Raw genomic sequence first — 21,164 nt, 5'->3', positions numbered from 1 at the left:
GATGACGTTGTTTCAGCAGAGCGCTTGGGGCCATAGAAAGTCTCATCAGACTTCAAAGTCATGTGCTTCCCTTTTCTTTTTCTTGTTGTTCAGTCGCTCAGTCGTGTCCGACTCTGTGACCCCATGGACTGTAGCATGCCAGTCTTCCCCACCCCTCACCATCTCCTGGAGCTTGCACAAACTCATGTCCATTAAGTCGGTGATGCCATCCAACCGTCTCATCCTTTCTCGTTCCATTCTCCTCCTGCCTTCAATCTTTCCCAGCATCAGGGTCTTTTCTAATGAGTTGGCTTTTTGTATTAGGTAGCCAAAAGTATTGGAGCTTCCTTTTTCTTTGGAAGGGCAAATAGATCAGAGCTGTGTCTGGTTTTAAGAAATCCCAACACTGAGTAAAACAAGTAAGTGATTTACTTGTCTAATGTGATAAGCCATGGATACGAAGATCAGGATGAGTGCTGTGACTCGGTGTCATCAAGGATCCAGGTTTCTTCTGTATTGCTATTCCAACCAGTCCTAAAATGTGGATTCAGTCCTCATGATTGAAAAAGGCTTGCTTTTCCAGACATCCATCTGAGAGGAAGGCAATGGGACTAAATGACCCTCCCAGTGAGTTTACCTCTCTTGTAAAGCTTTCCTGGAAGCCCCAGTAAGAGGCTTCCACTAATTTTATCACTGGCCACATATGAGGCTACAGATGAGCTACATATGCGCTCATACTACATATGAGCTACAGGTGAGGCTGCCAAGCAAGGTTTTTAGCTGAACACAATTTTCTAAAATTGGAAAGGCTGTTAGGAAAGAAAGAAGTGGATACTGAATAGGCACAGGGTAGTTATTGTCACAGGCTTCCCAGGTGGCGCTAGTGGTAAAGAGCCTGCCTGCCAATGCAGCAAGACATAAGAAACACAGGTTTGATCCCTGTGTCAGGAAGATCCCCTTGGAGGAGGGCATGGCAACTCACTCCAGTATTCTTGCCTGGAGAATTCCATGGACAGAGGAGCCTGGGGGGCTACAATCCATGGGGTGGCAAAGAGTTAACTTACCACGCACAGTGGTTGTCACTGCTAATGACTAGAAAGATAAGATCTGCCATTTCGACACAGCCTTCTCCCAACTAACCTTCAAATCACACACACACACACACACACACACACACCCCAAATTACACACACACACACCCCAAATTACACACATACACACACACACCAAATCACACACACACACACCAATTTACACACACACACTCCAAATTACACACACACACACACCAAATTACACACACACACACACACACCAAATTACATACACACACATACACACACACACACCCCAAATTACACACACACACACACACCAAATTACACACACACACACATACACACACACACCCCAAATTACACACATACACACACACACCAAATCACACACACACACCCCAAATTACACACACACACACACCCCAAATTACACACACACACACACACACACACACACCCCAAATTACACACACACACACACACACACACAAATTACACACACACACACACATACACACACACACACCCCAAATTACACACATACACACACACACCAAATCACTCACACACACACCAAATCACACACACACACTCCAAATTACACACACACACACACACCCCAAATTACACACACACACACACCAAATTACACACACACAACCCCCCCAAATTACACACACACACACCCCAAATTACACACACACACCCCAAATTACACACACACACACCCCAAATTACACACACACACACACACACACCAAATTACACACACACACACACACACACACATTCACTTGGACCATTTCATTTTGCTCACTTGCCTTCAATCTCAATGAATTTCCTCAATAGATTCTTTCACTGAAAGGATAAGCATATCCTTTGAGGAATATAAAAACATAAGTGCTATTTGCCCCAGTTTCTATGTCTGTAAATCAAGTGCTGAGAAGTTCAAGGGTTCAATTACTAATAAATGAGAGTTGAAATAAAAAGGGTTCCTGAGAGTTCTAACGAATCTCGTAGCATGTTTCCATGAGTTAATCAAAAATTAATATTCATTTCAGTTGAATGCGTTTGAGTTCAGAAATATTTATTGAGCATCAACAATGTAGCAGGTCCTCTGCTAAAATAATCAAAAGAGACTAAGTGTCTCCCGTAAGGAAACCTACTCTCTGACACAACAGCTATGTATGTGACTACACAACTACAGTAGAGGAGAATAGGAACATGAGTGAGAGGACAGCATGGCAGAAGAATGCTTTGTGTTATTGGGGGAGTGGTGCAGAGAAGACTTCTCCAAAGACTTGATGTCCAACTGGATGTATTGGAGTCAGGATCAGTTCTCGTGTTAGCTGATTTTCAGTCTAATGCCTGTCTCACAATCTAAAAATGGACATTAAAAAATGGCAATGAGAAATACATCTTCAATAATATGCTTAAATCTATTGATGAATAAATATACAACCCAAAGTGTTGGTCTGAATTTTCATGAAGTATTTGTGGTACTTCATTGGCTCACTCAAAATACATTATGTTATCTTCACAGTTTGTCATAAGTTTCACAAATATAGAATATCTCACAATATGCTTGTGCCTACTGAAAAACAAATAGAAAAGTAACTAATAATCCAAGACAGTGTTGGCCACAAACTTTGCTAGACGTTTTCAAAATGTACTGGAAAATATTAAATTCCCATTCACTTACTGTACTAAATGTTTCAGAGTAAGAGAGAGTAAATATTTTAAAATTAACTTTACTATACAATAATGGTCTAAATTGCAAGCTGCACTGTAGTTGAATCTCTTGATGACAAAGTAACATATTCTGGAAGGTCTATATATCCATTATAGAGCTGGGGTTGGGAGGGGAGAATTTCACCGCAGTCCTACGTAGCTGTGAATTACTCCTTTCTTCCTCTGCTCCCATGGACTCCCTGTTTTCACTGCCATCCTTCCATTCAAGAACACATTTCCCAAACCAATTCTGTCTCACATTTATAAAAAGGTATCAAAGTGCTCTCAAATATTCTATTCCTTTAATTCTTACCAACATTCCTGAAAGGATAAATGAACAATTTCATGTTGACTTTTTGAACTTAGGAGACTTTCCTAAAGTCAGATAATTGCTAAGGGACAAACCCAACCCTGGTTTTCTCACCCTGATCTCAGGGCTTTTTCCAATCCTTCCCACATCTCCCCACCAGGTCTGCTGAGGCTGGACTGTGTGTAGCTCAATGACAACTTTCAATGACTGATACAGGTTTCTGCTCTGTTATCTCATCTAATAACAAAGCATTTCACTGACAATGTCCTTGGTATTCAGTTGCTAACTTGAGTCCAATTCTTTCTGACTTCATGCACACCAGGCTCCTCCATCCTCCACTATCTCCCAGAAATTTCTCAAATTCATGTCTACTAAGAAGGTGAAGCCATTCAGCCATCTCATCCTCTGCTACCCCCTTCTTATTTTACTTTCACTCTTTCCCAGTATCCGTGTCTTTTCCAGTGAGTCGACTCTTCACATCAGGTGACCAAAGTACTAGAGCTTCAGTTTCAGCATCAGTTCTTCCAATGAATATTCAGGACTGATTTTCTTCAGGATTGACTGCTTGAATCTTCTTGCAGTCCAAGGGGCTGTTAATAATCATCTTTAGCACCACAGTTTGAAAGTATCAATTCTTGGGCACTGAGCCTTCTTTATGGTACAACTCTCACATCTAGCAAAACCATAGGTTTGACTATACAGACCTTTGTCGGGAAAGTGATGTCTGTTTTTAATATGCTCTCTAGGTCTGTCATAGTTGTCCTTCCAAGGAGCAAACATCTTTTAATTTCATGACTGCAGTCTCTGTTCTTAGTGATTTTGGAGCCCAAGAAAATAGAATCTGTCTTTATTTTTTTCTCCACTTTTCCCCCTTCTATTTGCCTTGAAGTGATGGGACCAGATGCCATAATCTTAGTTTTTTAAATGTTGAGCTTAAAACCACTTTTTTCACTCTCCTCTTTCACTCTCATCAAGAGGCTTTTTAGTTGCTCTTCTCTTTCTGCTATTAGCATGGTATCATCTGCATATCTGAGGTTGTTGATATTTTTCCTGGAAATCTTGGTTCTAGTTTGTGATTCATCCAGCCCCGCATTTTGCATGATGGATTCTGCATAGAAGTTAAATAAGCAGAGTGACAATATACAGCCTTGACATATTTCTTTCTCAAGTTTGAACAAGTTTGTCATTTCCTGCCTGTCCAGTAATAACTATTGCTTCTTGTCCTGCATACAGGTTTCTCAGGAGACAGTTAAGCTGGACTGGTATTCTCATCTTTTAAAGAATCTTCTACAGTTTGTTGTGATCAACACAATCAAAGGCTTTAACACAGTCAATGAAGCAGACGTATATAATTTTCCGGAATTCTCTTGCTTTCTACATGATCCAACAAATGTTGGCAATTTAATCTCTGGTTCCTCTGCCTTTTCTAAATCCAACTTGTACATCTGAAGTTCTTGGTTCTTGTACCGCTGAAGCCTAGCCTGAAGGAATTTGAGCATTATTTTGCTAGCATATGAAGCGAGTGCAACTGTGTGGTACTTTGAACATTCTTTGACATTGCCTTTCTATGGGATTGGAATGAAAACTGACCTTTTTCAGTCCTATGGCCACTGCTGAGTTTTCCAAATTTGCTAGCATATCGAGTGTAACACTTTAACAGTATTATCTTTTAGGATTTTAAACAGGTCAACTGGAGTTCTGTCATCTCCACTTGCTTTGTTCATAGTAATGCTTCCTAAGGCCCACTTGACTTCATACTCCAGGATGTTCGGGTCTAGGTGAGTGACCACACCACTGTGGTTATTCTGGTCATTCAGACCTTTTTCGTATAGTTCTTCCATGTATTCTGCCACCTCTTCTTAATCTCTTCCACTTCTGTTACTTCCTTATTGTTTCTGTCTTTCATCATGCCCATCTTTGCATGAAATAGTCCCTTAACATCTCCAATTTTTTTAAAGATATCTCTAATCTTTCCCATTCTATTGTTTTCCTCTATTTCTTTGAATTCTTCATTGAAGAAGGCCTTTTAATCTCTCCTTCCTATTCGCTGGAACCCTGCATTCAGCTGGATATATCTTTCCCTTTCTCCCTTGCCTTTCACTTCTCTTCTTTCCTCAGCTACTTGTAAAGCCTCAGCTCTTGTCTTGATGAAAGGGCTTCCATAACTCAATGAAGCTCTGAGTCATGTTGTGAAGGGCCACCCAAGAGGGACAGGTCATATTGAAGAATTCTGACAAAATGTGGTCCACTGGAGGAGGAATTGGCAACTCACTCCAATATTCTTGTTATGAGAACCCCATGAACATTATGAAAAGACAAAAAGATATGGCACCAGAAGATAAGCCCCCCAGGTCAGAAGGTGTTCAATATTCTACTGAGGAAGAGCAGAGGGCAATCACTAATAGCTCCAGAAAGAAGAAGTGGCAGGGCCAAAGTGGAGATGACGCACAGTTGTGGATGTGTCTGGCTGTGAATGTAAAGTCCGATGCTGTAAAGAACAATCTTGTAAAGAAACCTGGAATGTTATGTCCATGAGTCAAGGTAAACTGGATGTGGTTAAGCAAGAGATGGGAAAATTGAACGTCAACATCTTAGGAATCAGTGAATTAAAATGGAGGGGAATGGGAGAGTTTAATTCAGATGACCATTATATCTACTACAATGTGGCAAGAATCCCTTAGAAGAAATGGAATCAACAAAAGAGTACAAAATGCAGTGTACTTGGGTGCAACTTCAAAAACAACAGGATGATCTCAGTTCAATTCCAAGCAAACCATTCAACATCACAGTAATCCAAGTCTATGCCCCAACCTCTAATGCCAAAGAAGCTGAAATTGACAAGTTCTATGAAGACCCACAAGACCTTCTAGAACCAACACTAAAAAGAGGTGCCCTTTTCATCATAGAGGATAGGATTGTAAAAGTAAGAAGTCAAAAGACACCTGGAGTAACAGGCAAGTCTGGCTTTAGAGTACAGAATGAAGCAGGGCAAAGGCTAACAATGTTTTGTCAAGAGACCACACTGGTCACAGCAAACAGCCTTTCCAACAACCCAAAGATGACTATACATGGACATCATCAGATGGTCAATACTGAAATCAGGTCGATTATGTTCTTTGCAGCCAAAAATGGAGGAGCTCTATAGAGTCAGCAAAAACACGATCTGGAGCTAACTGTGACTCAGATCACGAGCTCCTTACTGCAAAATTCAGGCTTAACTTGAAGAAAGTAGGGAAAACCACTAGACCATTCAGGTATGGCCTAAATCCCTTATGATTATACGGTGGAAGTGATGAATAGATTCAAGGAATTAGACCTAGTAGACAATGTCTGAAGAACTATGGGTGGAGGTTCACGTAACATTGTATAGGAGGCAGTGACCAAAACCATTTCACTGATATCTTACTTTTTTTTCTTTCCTCTGATATCCTTTTAAGTATCTTGCAGCTCAAATACTTTGCCACTCTGTAAGTCACACTTACCAGGCTTCCTTCAACCTTATTCCTTAGAAGCTTCTAATATTTTAAATATAGTAGTAGTAGTTTAGTCATTAAGTCATGTCTGACTGTTGTGACTCCATGGACAGTAGCCTGCCAGGCTCCTCTGTCCATGGGATTCTCCAGGCAAGAATACTGGAGTGGGTTGCCACGCCCTCCTCCAGGGGATCTTTCCAACCCAGGGGTTGAACCCAGATCTCCTGCATTGCAGGCAGATTCTTTACCATCTGAGCCGCCAGGGAAGCCCTTCCTGCACTCTAGTAAGAGCAAAATAGATATAATAAGCTTCAGTTTCTAAGAAATTACAGTTTATCTTTACTAAGTTAATACAGGCTAGATGATGATGACCAGAGCTTTAATCTAAATGCCTAGAACAGTGTCTGGCACTTAATATATTTTTAATAAGCATATGCAATCACACATGTAATATTTAAATGAGTTTACAAGACTAGAAAGCATATTATGAATGTAACTGTGAAGGAAAAAAAAAAAAAAAAAAAAAAGAGGCCAATAAGACGCAGAGTGTAAAATGGAAAAAACAGTAAAACTCTAAGCCCAGACACTCAAAGAGCATACAAACATTCTGGAATAATTAGGAGTTCCTGGCAGGCTTAGCCAAAGTGTAGAAAAGCCAAACTTCTTTTGGATTTGTGTCTATCAAGAATCTTTATCTTAACGTAGACTCTTAAAATTTGCAAATTTTAGAACATTTTCTACAAGCAATAAAATGTGCTTACAAGCATCAAAGTGACAACATACCAGCCCAATCCATTTATAAACATGAAGGTAATATCTTCTGAAGCAATGGGACTAAAAGAGAATGAAGCTCTGGAAAAAGGAAGAATTTTCACGGTCAAATGAAAAGAGGGCAGAATAGAAGTAAAACTATTATTTTATTTAAAATTAGTACAAGTTTCTGGGCTTGAGAAAATTGGAAATCATACTTAATCTCACTGTATACCAATTAAAGTTTCATTAGGTTTGAGTATATACTGGAAGTTTTTTTTTTTTTTATCTACTCATGTTTTCATTTCCCAGAAAATAAAGTACCATAGAATAAGAAATATGACATGCATTTTGCATTTTTCAATTATTCCTATCATGATGCCAGTGGGGGGGGGAACTTCCAGATGAATTAAAGTAAAAATTAGGGGTATAAAATCAGTATCCGTAACTCTTGTGCTGTCACCTAAATTAGGTAGCTAATAAATCCCTTCTAAAAGTGGCTTCTACACTCTCAGAAGATAGAAAAGGGAGAGCAGGTAGAGATGACTGATCAAGGACGCTTGGGCCAGTGTTCCACTCCCTCATCCCTACTCCAACCTGAATGATTTGGGATTTCTTTCTATTTTCTAGATAGCCTTTGATTTAGGTCAGGACTCAGTAGCTAAAAAATGTTTGCAAGTATATTTTTGAATTATGGTTTTCTCTGAGTATATGCCCAGTAGTAGGACTGCTGGGTCATGTGGTAGCTCTGTTTTTAGTTTCTTAAGGACTCTCCACACCGTTTTCCATAGTGGCTATACCAATTTACATTCCTGCCAATAATACACCAGAGTTTCATTTTCTCTACACCTTCTCCAGTATTTATTATTTGTAGATTTTATTATTTTTTTTTCATTTTTAAAATTTACTTATCTTTTTATTGGAGGATAATTGCTTTACAGAATTTTGTTCTCTGTCAAACCTCAACATGAATCAGTCTTAGGTATACATATATTCCGTCCCTTTTGAACCTCCCTCCCTCTTCCCTCCCCATCCCACCTCTCTAGGGTGATGCAGAGCCCCTGTTTGAGTTTCCTAAGACATACAGCACGTTCCTGTTGGCTATCTATTTTATATATGGTAATGTAAGTTTCCATGTTACTCTTTTCCTACATCTCACCCTCTCCTCCCCTTCTCCCCATGTCCATGAGTCTGTTCTCTATGCCTGTTTCTCCATTGTTGCCCTGTAAATAAATCCTTCAGTACCATTTTTCTAGAGTCTGTATATATGCATTAGAATACGATATTTATCTTTTTCTTTCTGACTTACTTCACCTTGTATAATAGGCTCTAGGTTCATCCACCTCATTTGAGCGGACTCAAATGTGTTGCTTTTTATGGCTGAGTAATATTCCATTGTGTATATGTACCACAGCTTTATCCATTCATCTGTTGATGGACATCTAGGTTGCTTCCATGCTCTAGCTATTGTAAGCAGTGCTGCAATGAATGATGGGATATATGCGTCTTTTTTAATTTTGGTTTCCTCAGGGTATATGCCTAAGAGTGGGATGACTGGGTCATATAGTGGTTTTATTCCTAGTTTTTTAAGGAATCTCCATGCAGCTTCCATAGTGGCTGTATCAATTTACATTCCAACCAACAGTGCAAGAGCATTCCTTTTTCTCCACACCCTCTATGGCATTTATTGTTTGTAGACCATTGATGAGGGCCATTCTGACTGGGGTGAGGTGATATCTCACTGTGGTTTTGATTTGCATTTCTCTAATAATGTGCAATATTGAGCATCTTTTCACGTGTTTGTTAGCCATCTGTATGTCTTCTTTGGAGAAATGTCTGTTTAGGTTTTTTCTCCACTTTTTGATTGGGTTGTTTCTTTTTCTGGTATTGAGTTATATGAGCTGCTTGTATATTTTGGAAATTAATCCTTTGTCAGTTGTTTCATTTGCTATTATTTTCTCCCATTCTGAGGGTTGTCTTTTAACCTTGCATATAGGTTCCTTTGCTGTGCAAAAGTTTTTAAGTTTAATCAGGTTCCACTTGTTTATTTTTGTTTCTTATTTCCGTTACTCTAGGAGATGGGTCATAGAGGATCTTGCTTTGATTTATGTCATCGAGTATTCTGCCTATGTTTTCCTCTAAGAATTTTACAGTTTCTGGTCTTACATTTAGGTGTTTAATCCATTTTAAGTTTATCTTTGTGTATGGTATTAGGAAGTGTTCTAATTTCATTCTTTTACTGTCCAATTTTCCCAGGGTCATTGATTGAACAGGCTGTCTTTGGCCCTTTGTATATTCTAGCCTCCTTTGTCAAAAATAAGATACCCATAGGTGCATGGGTTTATTTCTGGGCTTTCTATCCTGTTTCTATCTTGATCACATTGAATCTGTAGATTGCTTTTGGTAGTACAGTCATTTTCACAAAATTGATTCTTCCTACCCAGGAACATGGAATATCTCTCCATCTCTTTATGTCAGTTTTGATTTCTTTCAGTAGTATCTGATAATTTTTTGTGTACAGTTCTTTTGTCTCCTTAAGTAAGTTTATTCCTAGATATTTAATTCTTTTTGTTGCAATGTCACCATAGGATTGATTCCTAAATGTCTCTTTCTGATTTTTCATTGTTAGTATACAGAAATGCAATTGATTTCTGTGTATTGATTTTGTATCCTGCAACTTTGCTAAATTCACTGATTAGCTCTAGTAATTTTCTGATGCTATCTTTAGGGTTTTCTATGTACAGTATGTATATTGTCACCCTGCTTATTTAACTCACATGCAGAGTAAATCATGAGAAAAGCTGGGCTGCATGAAGCACAAGCTGGAATCAAGATTGCTGGGAGAAATATCAATAACCTCAGATATGCAGATGACACCACCCTTATGGCAGAAAGTGAAGAAGAATTAAAAAGCCTCTTGATGAATGTGAAAGAGGAGAGTGAAAAAGTTGGCTTAAAGCTCAGTATTCAGAAAACTAAGATCACAGCATCTGGTCCCATCACTTCAGGGCAAACAGATGGGGAAACAGTGGAAACAGTGGTTGACTTTATTTTGGGGGGGTTCCAAAATCACTGCAGATGGTGATTTCAGCTATGAAATTAAAAGATGCTTACTCCTTTGAAGGAAAGTTATGACCAACCTAGAAAGCATATTAAAAAGCAGAGACATTATTGTCAACCAAGGTCCGTCTAGTCAAGGCTATGGTTTTTCCAGTGGTCTTGTATGGATGTGAGAGTTAGACTATAAAGAGGGCTGAGCACAGAAGAATTGATGTTTCTCAACTGTGGTGTTGGAGAAGACTCTTGAGAGTCCCGCAAGGAGATCCAATCAGTCCATCCTAAGGGAAATAAGCCCTGGGTGTTCATTGGAAGGACTGATGTTAAAGCTGAAACTCCAGTATTTTGGCAACCTGATGCGAAGAGCTGACTCATTTGAAAGGACCCTGATGTTGGGAAATATTGAAGGCAGGAGGAGAAGGGAACGACAGAGGATGAGATGGTTAGATGGCATCACCAACTCAATGGATATGAGTTTGCGTAAACTCCGGGAGTTGGTGATGGACCGGGAGGCCTGGCATGCTGTGGTTCATGGGGTTGCAAAGAGTCAGACATGACTGAGGAACTGAACTGAACTGAACAGATACACAGTATCATGTCATCTGCAAACAGTGTGAGCTTTACTTCTTCTTTTCCAATATGGGTACTGAATTTTGTCAAAGGCTTTCTCTGCATCTATTGAGATTATCATATGGTTTTTTATGTTTCAGTTTGTTAATATGGTATATCACATTGATTGATTTTCATATATTGAAGAATCTTTGCATCTCTGGATAAACCCAACTTAATCATGGTGTATGAGATTTTTTTATGTGTTGCTGAATTCTGTTTCCTAAAATTTTGCTGAGGGTTTTTGCATCTATGTTCATCAGTGATATTGGCCTGTAGTTTTCTTTTTGTGTGTTGTCTTGTGTGGTTTTGGTAACAGGGTGATGGTGGCCTCATAGAATGAGTTTGGAGGTGTTCCTTCCTCTGAAATTTTTTGAAAGAATTTTAGAAGGTTAGGCATTAGCTCTTCTCTAAATGTTTGATAGAATTCTCCTGTGAAGCCATCTGGTCCCAGGCTTTTGTGTTTTGGGGAGATTTTTGATCACAGCTTCCATTTCAGTGCTTGTAATTGGGTTGTTCATAATTTTTATATCTTCCTGGTTCAGCCTTAGAGGATTGAATTTTTCTAAGAATCTGTCCATTTCTTCCAGGTTATCCATTTTATTGCCATATAGTTGTTCATAATAGTCTCTTATAATCCTTTGTATTTCTGCATTTTCTGTTGCAACCTCTCCTTTTTCATTTCTAATTTTGTTGATTTGATTCTTCTCTCTTTTTTCCTTGATGAGTCTGGCTAAAGGTTTGTCAATTTTGTTTATCTTCTCAACAAACCAGCTTTTAGTTTTATTAATCTTTAGTGTTGTTTCTTTCATTTCTTTTTCATTCATTTCTGCTTGGAAATTTACTATTTCTTTCCCTCTACTATTTTTTTTTGTTGTTGTTGTTGTTGTTCTCTTTCCAGTTGTTTTAGATGTAAAGTTAGGTTGTCTATTCAATGTTTTTCGTGTTTCTTGAAGTAGGATTGTATTGCTATAAACTTCTCTCTTAGAACTGCTTTTTCTGTATCCCATAGGTTTTTAATTATCATGATTTCATTGTCATTTGCTTCTAGAAATTTTTTGATTCCCCTTTTAATTTCTTCAGTGACCTGTTGGTTATTTAGAAATGTGTTGTTTAATCTCTATGTGCTTGTGTTTCTTACATTTTTTTTTTCTTTTAACTGATATCTAGTCTCATAGCATTGTGGTTGGAGAAGATGCTTGATATGATTTCAATTTTCTTAAATTCACCGAGGTTTGATTTGTGATCCAAAATGTGATCTATCCTGGAGAATGTTTCATGTGCAGTCAAGAAGAAGGTACATTCTTCTGCATTTGAATGGGATGTCCTGAAGTTATGAATGAGATCTATCTCATTTAATGTGTCATTTAAGACTTGTGCTTCCTTATTAATTTTCTGTTTTGATGATCTCTCCATTGGTGTGAATGGGGTGCTAAAGTCTCCTGCTATTACTGTATTACTGTCAATTTCTCCTTTATGTCTGTTAGTGTTTGTCTTATGTATTGAGACAAACACCTCCTATGTTGGGTGCATAGATATTCACACTTTTTATGTCTTCCTCTTGGATTGATCCCTTGATCATTATGTAGTATCCTTCCTTATCTCTTTTAATATTCTTTATTTTAAGGTCTATTTTGTCTGATATGAGAATTGCTACTCCAGCTTTCTTTTACTTCCCATTTGTATGGAATATATTTTTCTATCCTCTCGCTTTCAGTCTATATGTGTCTTTAGGCCTGAAGTAGGTTTCACAGACAGCATGTATATGGCTCTTGTTTTTGAATCCATTCAGCCAGTCTGTGTCTTTTGGTTGGAGCATTTAATCCATTTTCATTTAAAGTAATTATTGATAAATGTTCCTATTGTCATTTTCTTAATTGTTTGGGGTTGATCTTGTAGATCTTTTTTCTTCTCGTGTTAACATTTATTGTAAAGTTGGTTTGGTTGTATTGAATTCTCTAAACTTTTGCTTGTCTAAAAAGCATTTTATTTCTCCATCAGTTTTGAATGAGATCCTTGCCAGGTACAGTAATCTTGGTTGTAGATTTTTTTCTTTCAGTACTTTAAATGTATCCTGCCATTCCCTTCTGGCCTGCTGAGTTTCTACTGAAAGATCAGCTGTTAAGCATATGGGGTTTCCCTTGTATGTTACTTGTTGCTTCTCCCTTGCTGTTTTTAATATTCTTTCTTTGTGTTTAGTCTCTATTAGTTTGATTAGTATGTGTCTTGGCGTGTTTCTCCATGGGTTTATCCTGTATGGGACTCTTTGTACCTCTTGGACTTGATTTATTATTTCCTTTTCCATGTTGGGGAAATTTTCAACTATAATTTGTTCAAAAAATTTCTACCCTTTCCTTCTCCCTCTGTGTCCACAAGTCCACTCTCTATGTCTCTGTCTCCATTGCTGCCATGAAGATAGCTATTGTTTGTAGATTTTTCTGATGATAGCCATTCTGATCAGTGTGAGGTGATACCTCATTGTAGAGACTAATACAACATTGTACATCAACTATATTCCAATAAAAACTAATTTAAAAAATCAAATATTGTGAAGAGAGAAAAAAAAAAAAAAAAAAGCTTGTAAAGCATCTCCTTCAGAATAAGCCTAAACAGAGGCACATCCATTGTAGCTAAGGTAGCCGTCACTATAGGAACTCAGAAATATTCTTTCTTTGAGAAACCTAAGCTAAAGATAATATGAACCTATATCTTTCAGTTCCTTAGTAAGAATAGTATGACCTGTATGCAGGTTAAGAAGAAACAATTAGAACTGGATATGGAAAAATGGACTGGTTCAAAATTGGGAAAGGAGTATGTCAAGGGTGTATATTGACACCCTGCTACTTTTTTTTTTTTTTAATTTTTTTTTTATTTTTTATTTTTATTTTATTTATTTATTTATTTTTTAAATTTTATTTTATTAGTTGGAGGCCAATTACTTCACAAACCCTGCTACTTTAAATTATATACAGAGTATATCATGCAAAATTCTGGGCTGGACGATTCACAAGCTGAAATCAAAGTTTCTGAGAGAAATATCAATAACCTCAGATATGCAGAGGATACCACTCTAATGGCAGAAAGAGAAGAGGAACTATCAAGTCTCTTGATGAGGGTGACAGAGGAGAGTGAAAACCTGGCTGGAAATTCACCATTCAAAAAACTAAGGTCATGGCATCCACTGTCATCTTTTCATGGCAAATAGATGGGGAAAAATGGAAACAGTGACAGATTTTCTTTTTGGGGCTTCAAAATCACTGAGGACAGTGACTGCAGCCATGAAATTAAAAGGCTCTATGACCAACCTAGACAGCATATTAAAAGGCAGAGACATCACTTTGCCAACTAAGGTCCATATAATCAAAGGTATGGTTTTTCCAGTAGTCATGTACTGATGTGAGATTTAGACCATAAAGAAGGTTGAGTGACCAAGAATTGATGCTTTCCAATTGTGGTGCTGGAAAAGATTTTTGAGAGTCCCTGGAACTGCAAAGAGAACAAACTAGTCAATCCTAAATGAAATCAACCAAGAATAAATCACTGGAAGGACTGATGCTAAAGCTGAAGCTGCAATCCTTGGGCCACCTGATGTGGAGAACTGATTAACTGGAAAAGCCCGATGCTGGGAAAGACTGAAAGCAGGAGGAGAAGGGGAGATAGGGAATGAGATGGTTGGATGGCATCACCGACTCAGTGGACATGGGTCTGAGCTAACTCTGTGAGATACTGAAGGACAGGGAACGCTGCCATGCTGCAGTTCATGGGGTAGCAAAGACCTGGATATGACTTAGTGACTGAAAACACAATTGAGAATAATGTAGGGAATAAGGGCTTCCCTGGTGGTGCTAGTGGTATGGAGCCTGCCTGCCAATGCAGGTAGACGTAAGAGACACAGGTTCAGTCCCTGGGTCTGGAAGATCCCCTGGAGGAAGGCATGGCAAACCACTCCAGTATTCTTACCTGGAGAATCCAATGGATGGAGGAACCTGGCGGGCTATAGTCAATAGGGTCGCAAAGAATGGGACATGACTGAAGGGACCTAGCTCGCACTCAGGGAACAAACTCTGAGATTGAATTTTTGATGTGATTATAGTGCAATAGCTTTCTTAGTTTTAAGGACATGTATTTAACTAAAACTCAGAAAGCAGCTTGTTGCCCTCACCAGACTTCCAGGCAGTGTAGGTCATACACTCATTTGGGACAACTGCGGCAACAATTCAGCATGAAAATATTGCATGCCAGGTTTACGCTTAGTCACCTACAGTTTGAAAAAAAAATTTATTTTTAATCTGGATAAAAAAGAATGAGGAGGAAAGAAAAGTTATAAAAATGACAACCAACACAGACCTCATAAGATGAGAAGTTTTAGTTTTTAAGTGCCTCCTTGCTGAATCACACAAAGATGATTTTCAAAGCCAAGTTTTGGAGTGAGATGTATAGTTCTGGGTCCTCAACAAATTCTGACAAGATTTCACACACTGTCAGAGAGGCTCTTTGCTCTCGCCCAGCTTCCCTGCGGTGGGAGAGGGGACAAAGCCAATACCCAACCTCTTTGCTCTCAGGGAGCCACTTTGACCCAATTCCAGAAGCCCAAGGGCTGTCCTTAATTAGCATTGTAATTTATATTTCACAATTATGCAAATTGGGTACATAAACAAAATTATCCTTTCAGTTTGGCTTTGTTACTGGAGAAATGCAAAGCCAGTTAAAGATAAGAATAAAGAAAATGGAATACATTTTCTTTAATGTGATGCACCATTTCTTAATTTATCCATTCTTTTTCTCTACTCTTTCACCTTGCACTTGGAGTTCTTCTCATTTTTCTTTTCTCCTATTTTGTTGTTTCTTCCTTTTATGCTGTTTTTTTTTTTTTTTTTCCTCCCTTTATCTATCCTTGGCTCTTTTCCTTGAGAAATGTTCTGTCTCATTAATTCTACTGCAGCGATTTATAACTCTTCAGGCCATTTCTTTGTTTTTGGATATGGCTATGATCTTGACTATCTACAGTTTCTCTCTCTCTCTCTCTTTTTTTTTCTTTGCTTGCAGATTCTCTCCTTTCTCCTGGCATCTCTTTCCATTTTACTCCGTTTCCCAATAGTTTGACTTGCTTTTCTGGCTGTGTGCAGCTCTTTGTCTGATACCTTACCAAACGCCCTCAGGATCCAAATCATTTTTACTAAGAAAACTGAAAATAAGCGTGACAAGCAACAGAGCTTGGAAGATGGGAAACTGAAGATACAAAACTTAGTGAAATTGAACCGGAAGCCAATGCCTAGAGCCAATAGACATGGGGTAATCAATCAATAAATCAGCATAAAAAAAGATAATTTTCCAATATTGCTTAATATTTCAGTTGAACTGGCTCCATTAAAAAGAATTAAAATTCCATGGAGGAATCAGAAAATCTAAAATATTTAAAACCAGTAGAAAATATAACTTTTAAAGATAAAGCTAGCTTTGAAAGAACTGTGGCTACTGGTGCTTGCCAATATATGGGAATTAACTGTTAAAGGAATTTATAAGAGGTTCTTGAACAGAACTGTGAAGAGGACAGAACTGTTCATTACTATCCGCCCAGAACCACAGCTCCCATGAGGAAACATCCTTCCTACTTTTACAGCCCTCTGGCTGCAGCGATAGCAGCCAAATTAAAATATAACCCAGGGGATCAGAGCCAACTTGGGTAAATCAGAGCATCCTCCTTCTGGCTATAACTTTTTCCACTTTGAATAACTTTCAATGTCTCCTACACAGATTTTTTAGTCCCTATCTCTCTCTCTCTAACTCCTGACTCATGCCCTATCTTTCTCTCATTCACGTACTAATTTCTAGCCATCTTGACTGAATAATATGCTCAGCTCATTCTTTTCATGTCTTTCATCTTCTTCTTCTGGAATGATCTTCATTGATTGTTCCATGGCTGGCTTCTTTTTGTCATTTGAGCCTCTACTCAAAAGCCATCTCAGAGAAAAATTCTCTAATGTTGACCTCCATCCCATCACTTGCCATATTGCCTGTCTCTCCCCTCTAGAATGCCACATCTTGTCTGTCTAGTTCAGCACTGTATTTCCAGCACTCAGGACAGTGACAGAGGTGTAGAGCATCCCCCAAATAATTTTGACTTAAATGAATGAATTCCTGACTGTTATAGAATGGACAATGTCCTAAAGGTGGCCAAAGTCCATTCCCATGATTTGCGAGCTTTATGATCAAAAGTGAATAAAGCTCATGTTTGGGGCATTAAGTGCTTGGACTAGGAAGATACAAAGCTCACAGCAATGATTTTCCACCATGTGAACCAAACTGAGGGAGTCAGTGAGGGTGGGGCAGATGGTGCAAGGAGAGCGGGGAGGGAGTGAGTAGGAGGTGGCACAAGGTGAGACAGACTGGGACCTGGGACCCTTTGCGGAAGTGCTGCAGGGTTTGCACCTGGACACACTTCTCCTCCAGAAACAAAATACAAAGAAATGGTATGGGACTAAAAATAACTGTGTGCATGAGCAGTTTGGGGGCAAATTCTGGACAAAAATACAGAGAGACCAAAATTTCCAGCTGCCATTTTTGAAGAGTCTGGAGCAAACGCAGGGTACTATGCATGTCCCCTGCATACAAAATCACCTAAGCCACACTTTTAGCCAACCCCTGGTCCACCCCACATAAGGAACAAGCTCAGCTCCTCTCAGGGAAGGAGCTGGCAAGGGAATCTGTTATTTGCTCTCGCTCACCACTGCTGCAGCAGGACCCCAATAAATTGCCTAAATTGTTTGTCTGGACTCTGATCAATTCCCATTGATTAAGGAGGCCAAGAAACTTGGTCAGTAACAAAGGGATGAGGCAATGAGAGGCGGGTAGAAACTGAGTTTGGACCGCATTCATGGCCTGGTCTCTGATGTTCCTGGGGCCAGACACAGTCCTGTCTTTGTCTCTATGAAACACCTCAGGCTTCTTTCCATGATTTATATTTTTTCTTAAACTATGAATTGGATTTTAATCCTTGGTAATCAGCTTCCCAGGAGGCACTAGTGGTAAAGAACCTGCCTGCCACTGCAGAAGATACAGAAGATGCAGGTTCAATCCCTGGGTTGGGAAGATCCCCTGAAGGAAGGCATGGCAAACCACTCCAGAATTCTTGCCTGGGCAGGACTTTGCAGTCAATGGAAGTAGCTCATAAAAGCTTTATAGTATTGTGCTCAAGAATTTAAAATTGGGGGTAAAATTAGAGTCTGAATCAAGATTCTGCTGTTTATGGAGGACCAATTTCTTAATCACTGCAAATTTTAGCTCCCTTATCTAAAAATTGAAGGACAATAAGAGATCCCACCCGACAGAGGCACCGGAAAGACGAAATGTGATTTACATATGGAAAATTTCTTAGGCACAATTCCTGATATATAGTAAGTGCCCAATTAAAGAAGAAATTACAGATTGGCTCAAGGGTGAAAGTCTACTTTGAACTGGTAGTTCACATCTACCTCATTGGTATATCTTACTTCCTATGGAACAGCCTACATTCCCATTTATTTTAGACTATTTTCTAAATTCTTATTATAATTAGATATATTTAGTTTCCTCTCTGATGCTCATTCCATCTTTGACATATCAGTTTCTCTTAGATGACCTGGGTTGGGCATTTGTGATTGGAAAAAGAAAAAAACAAAAGCTAAGAAATTGGGAAAATGAAGAGACAGATCAATTCTCCTCAAGCTTCCCTGCTGGATCAGACTTCGATCCCTGGGTTGGGAAGATCCCCAGGAGAAGGGAATGGCTACCCACTCTAGTATTCTTGCCTGGAGAGTCTCATGGACAGAGGAGCCTGGAGGGCTATAGTCCATGGAGTTGCAAAGAGTTGGACCCGACTGAGTGACTGATAATTTCACTTTCTCTTTTCCTCAAGCCTAAGTTGGCAAGTGCTAGGTGTCCTACTCTAGGAAGAGCAAAATTTACAGGCTGAGATCCTGTAAGACACACAGTAGAAGCCATCTCTCCTAATGCTTGGTAATGGCCCTCATTGCCTATTTTAGAACAAGAGCTATTACGATAAGTAAAGTGAGTTGTAAATGAGCATGAAATCAGGAGAGAGTTGGACCGGATCCACCTTTATGAATGAGGCTTGAGATACCACATTGTTGCCCTCATGGTACATGCCTATATCCTAATGCCCAGTCTACAAAGATCCTGTAATTCAGCTCTGCCCCCACCACATTGATAAACAGGATGAAACACAACTGAGAGTTGAGTCAGGGGACTGTGTTTGTGGGGAATAGACTGTCCCAAGACCAGAAATACTAAAAATCGAGGGAATCATGATGTGATAAACAAATGCAGCAGAGAATAAAATGAAGATATCTAGTAATATTAAAAAGAAGAGACATTACTTTGCCAACAAAGGGCCATCTAGTCAAAGCTACGGTTTATCCAGTGGTCATGTATGGTTGTGAGAGTTGGACTGTGAAGAAAGCTGAGCGCCAAAAAGTTGATGCTTTTGAACTGTGGTGCTGGAGAAGACTCTTGAGAGTCCCTTGGACTGCAAGAAGATCCAACCAGTCCATCCTAAAGGAGATCAGTCCTGGGTGTTCATTGGAAGGACTGATGATGAAGCTGAAACTCCAATACTTCGGCCACCTCATGCCAAGAGTTGACTCATTGGAAAAGACCCTGATGCTGGGATGGATTGGGCGCAGGAGAAGAAGGGGACGACAGAGGATGAGATGGCTGGATGGCATCACCAACTCGATGGACATGGGCTTGGGTGGATTCTGGGAGTTGGTGATGGACAGGGAGGCCTGGCGTGTTGCGGTTCATGGGGTTGCAAAGAGTCGGACATGACTGAGCAACTAAACTGAACTGAACTGAGTATCTAATGATATACTTCTCAAAAATGTATCCTATTTGCCAAATATAAAAAAAAATAAAAAGGCAATTTATAAAAATTGTACCTAATGTAATAAAAGTATATAAATGTTTCAAAACTCTACACAAAATTTAATGATACTGATAAAAAATGTTGACTTTTTTGAATATGTCCCTTAAAAAAAGTGAAAGTCGCTCAGTCATGTCTGACTGCGAGCTCATGGACTATATATATAATTCTCCAGGCCGGAATACTGGAGTGAGTAGCCTTTCCCTTCTCCAGGGGATCTTCCCAACCTATGGATTGAACCCAGGACTCCCGCATTGTAGGTGGATTCTTTACCAGCTGAGCCACAGGGAAGCCCAAGAATATTGGAGTGTGTAGCCTATCCCTTCTCCAGAGGATCTTCCCGACCTAGGAATCCAACCAGGGTCTCCTGCATTACAGGTGGATTCTTTACCACCTGAGCTATGAGGGAAGCCCTGTGGCTCAGGTGGTAAAGAATCTGCCTACAATGCAGGAGACCTGGGTTCAATCCCTGGGTTGGGAAGATTCCATGGAGAAGGGAAAGGCTACCCACTCCAATATTTTGGCCTGGAGAATTCCATGAACTCTATAGTCTATGGGATCACAAAGAGTGAGACATGACTGAGTGACTTTCACTTAAAAAAATTATTTATTTATTTTGGTTATGCTGGGTCTTATGTGCTGTGTGGGATTTTCTCTAATTGTGGTTCTCAGGCTTCTCATTGAGGAGGCTTCACTTCCTGTGGAGTAAGGGTTCCAGTAGTTCTTGCTGTGGAGTAGGGGTTCTGGTAGTTCTAGCTGGGCTTCAGTAGTTCAGCAGGTGGGCTCAATTGTTGCGGATCCCAGGCCGTAAAGCACGGTGGCTCAACAGTTGAGGCACATGGGCTTAGTTGCTCTGCAGCATGTGTGATCTCCCCAGATCAGGGATCAAACCAATGTCTCCTGCATTGGTAGGTGGATTTTTAACCCCCGAGCCATCAGGGAAGCCTCAAATATGTTGCTTTATCTGAGTCAAAACTGGAATTTGTATTCTAAGTTTCAGAATTAGGTCTCTAACAGGCTTGCCATTCCCAAAAAGCATTTAGGAGGAGATCATGGGGAGGAGGAAATACATTACAGAAAGACTGAGCATTTTCTAACAGAGCATATCAAAGTACAGTTAAAGAGACTGAACACTTGGTTTACTGACAAATTCTGGATGCGGATTTGAGAGAAAGACTAGATTACAGGTACAATATTTTCTCTTTAGATCTAAATTATACTGTGTATGGAATTTTGTGACCCTTTTAATCCAGGGATAACCAAACAAAAAGTATAAT

The 21,164-nt window shown here is 39.4% G+C and overlaps 1 long non-coding RNA gene across 1 annotated transcript in view; it reads right to left on the bottom strand.

Annotated features, from left to right (window-relative positions):
• Positions 1 to 2,141: 2,141 nt before the first annotated feature.
• LOC136152360 (uncharacterized) overlaps positions 2,142 to 21,164 on the bottom strand; it is a 252,147-nt gene continuing 233,124 nt past the window's right edge. The window contains exon 4 of the long non-coding RNA XR_010660201.1: positions 2,142 to 2,417. This is a non-coding gene — a long non-coding RNA (uncharacterized lncRNA). The remainder of the gene's footprint in view (positions 2,418 to 21,164) is intronic.

The sequence above is a fragment of the Muntiacus reevesi genome, chromosome 21 (genome assembly GCF_963930625.1).
Source record: "Muntiacus reevesi chromosome 21, mMunRee1.1, whole genome shotgun sequence".
In the NCBI taxonomy this organism is placed as follows: domain Eukaryota; kingdom Metazoa; phylum Chordata; class Mammalia; order Artiodactyla; family Cervidae; genus Muntiacus; species Muntiacus reevesi.
Note: the sequence above shows the minus strand (reverse complement) of the source record. Positions and strands in the feature narration are given on the sequence as shown.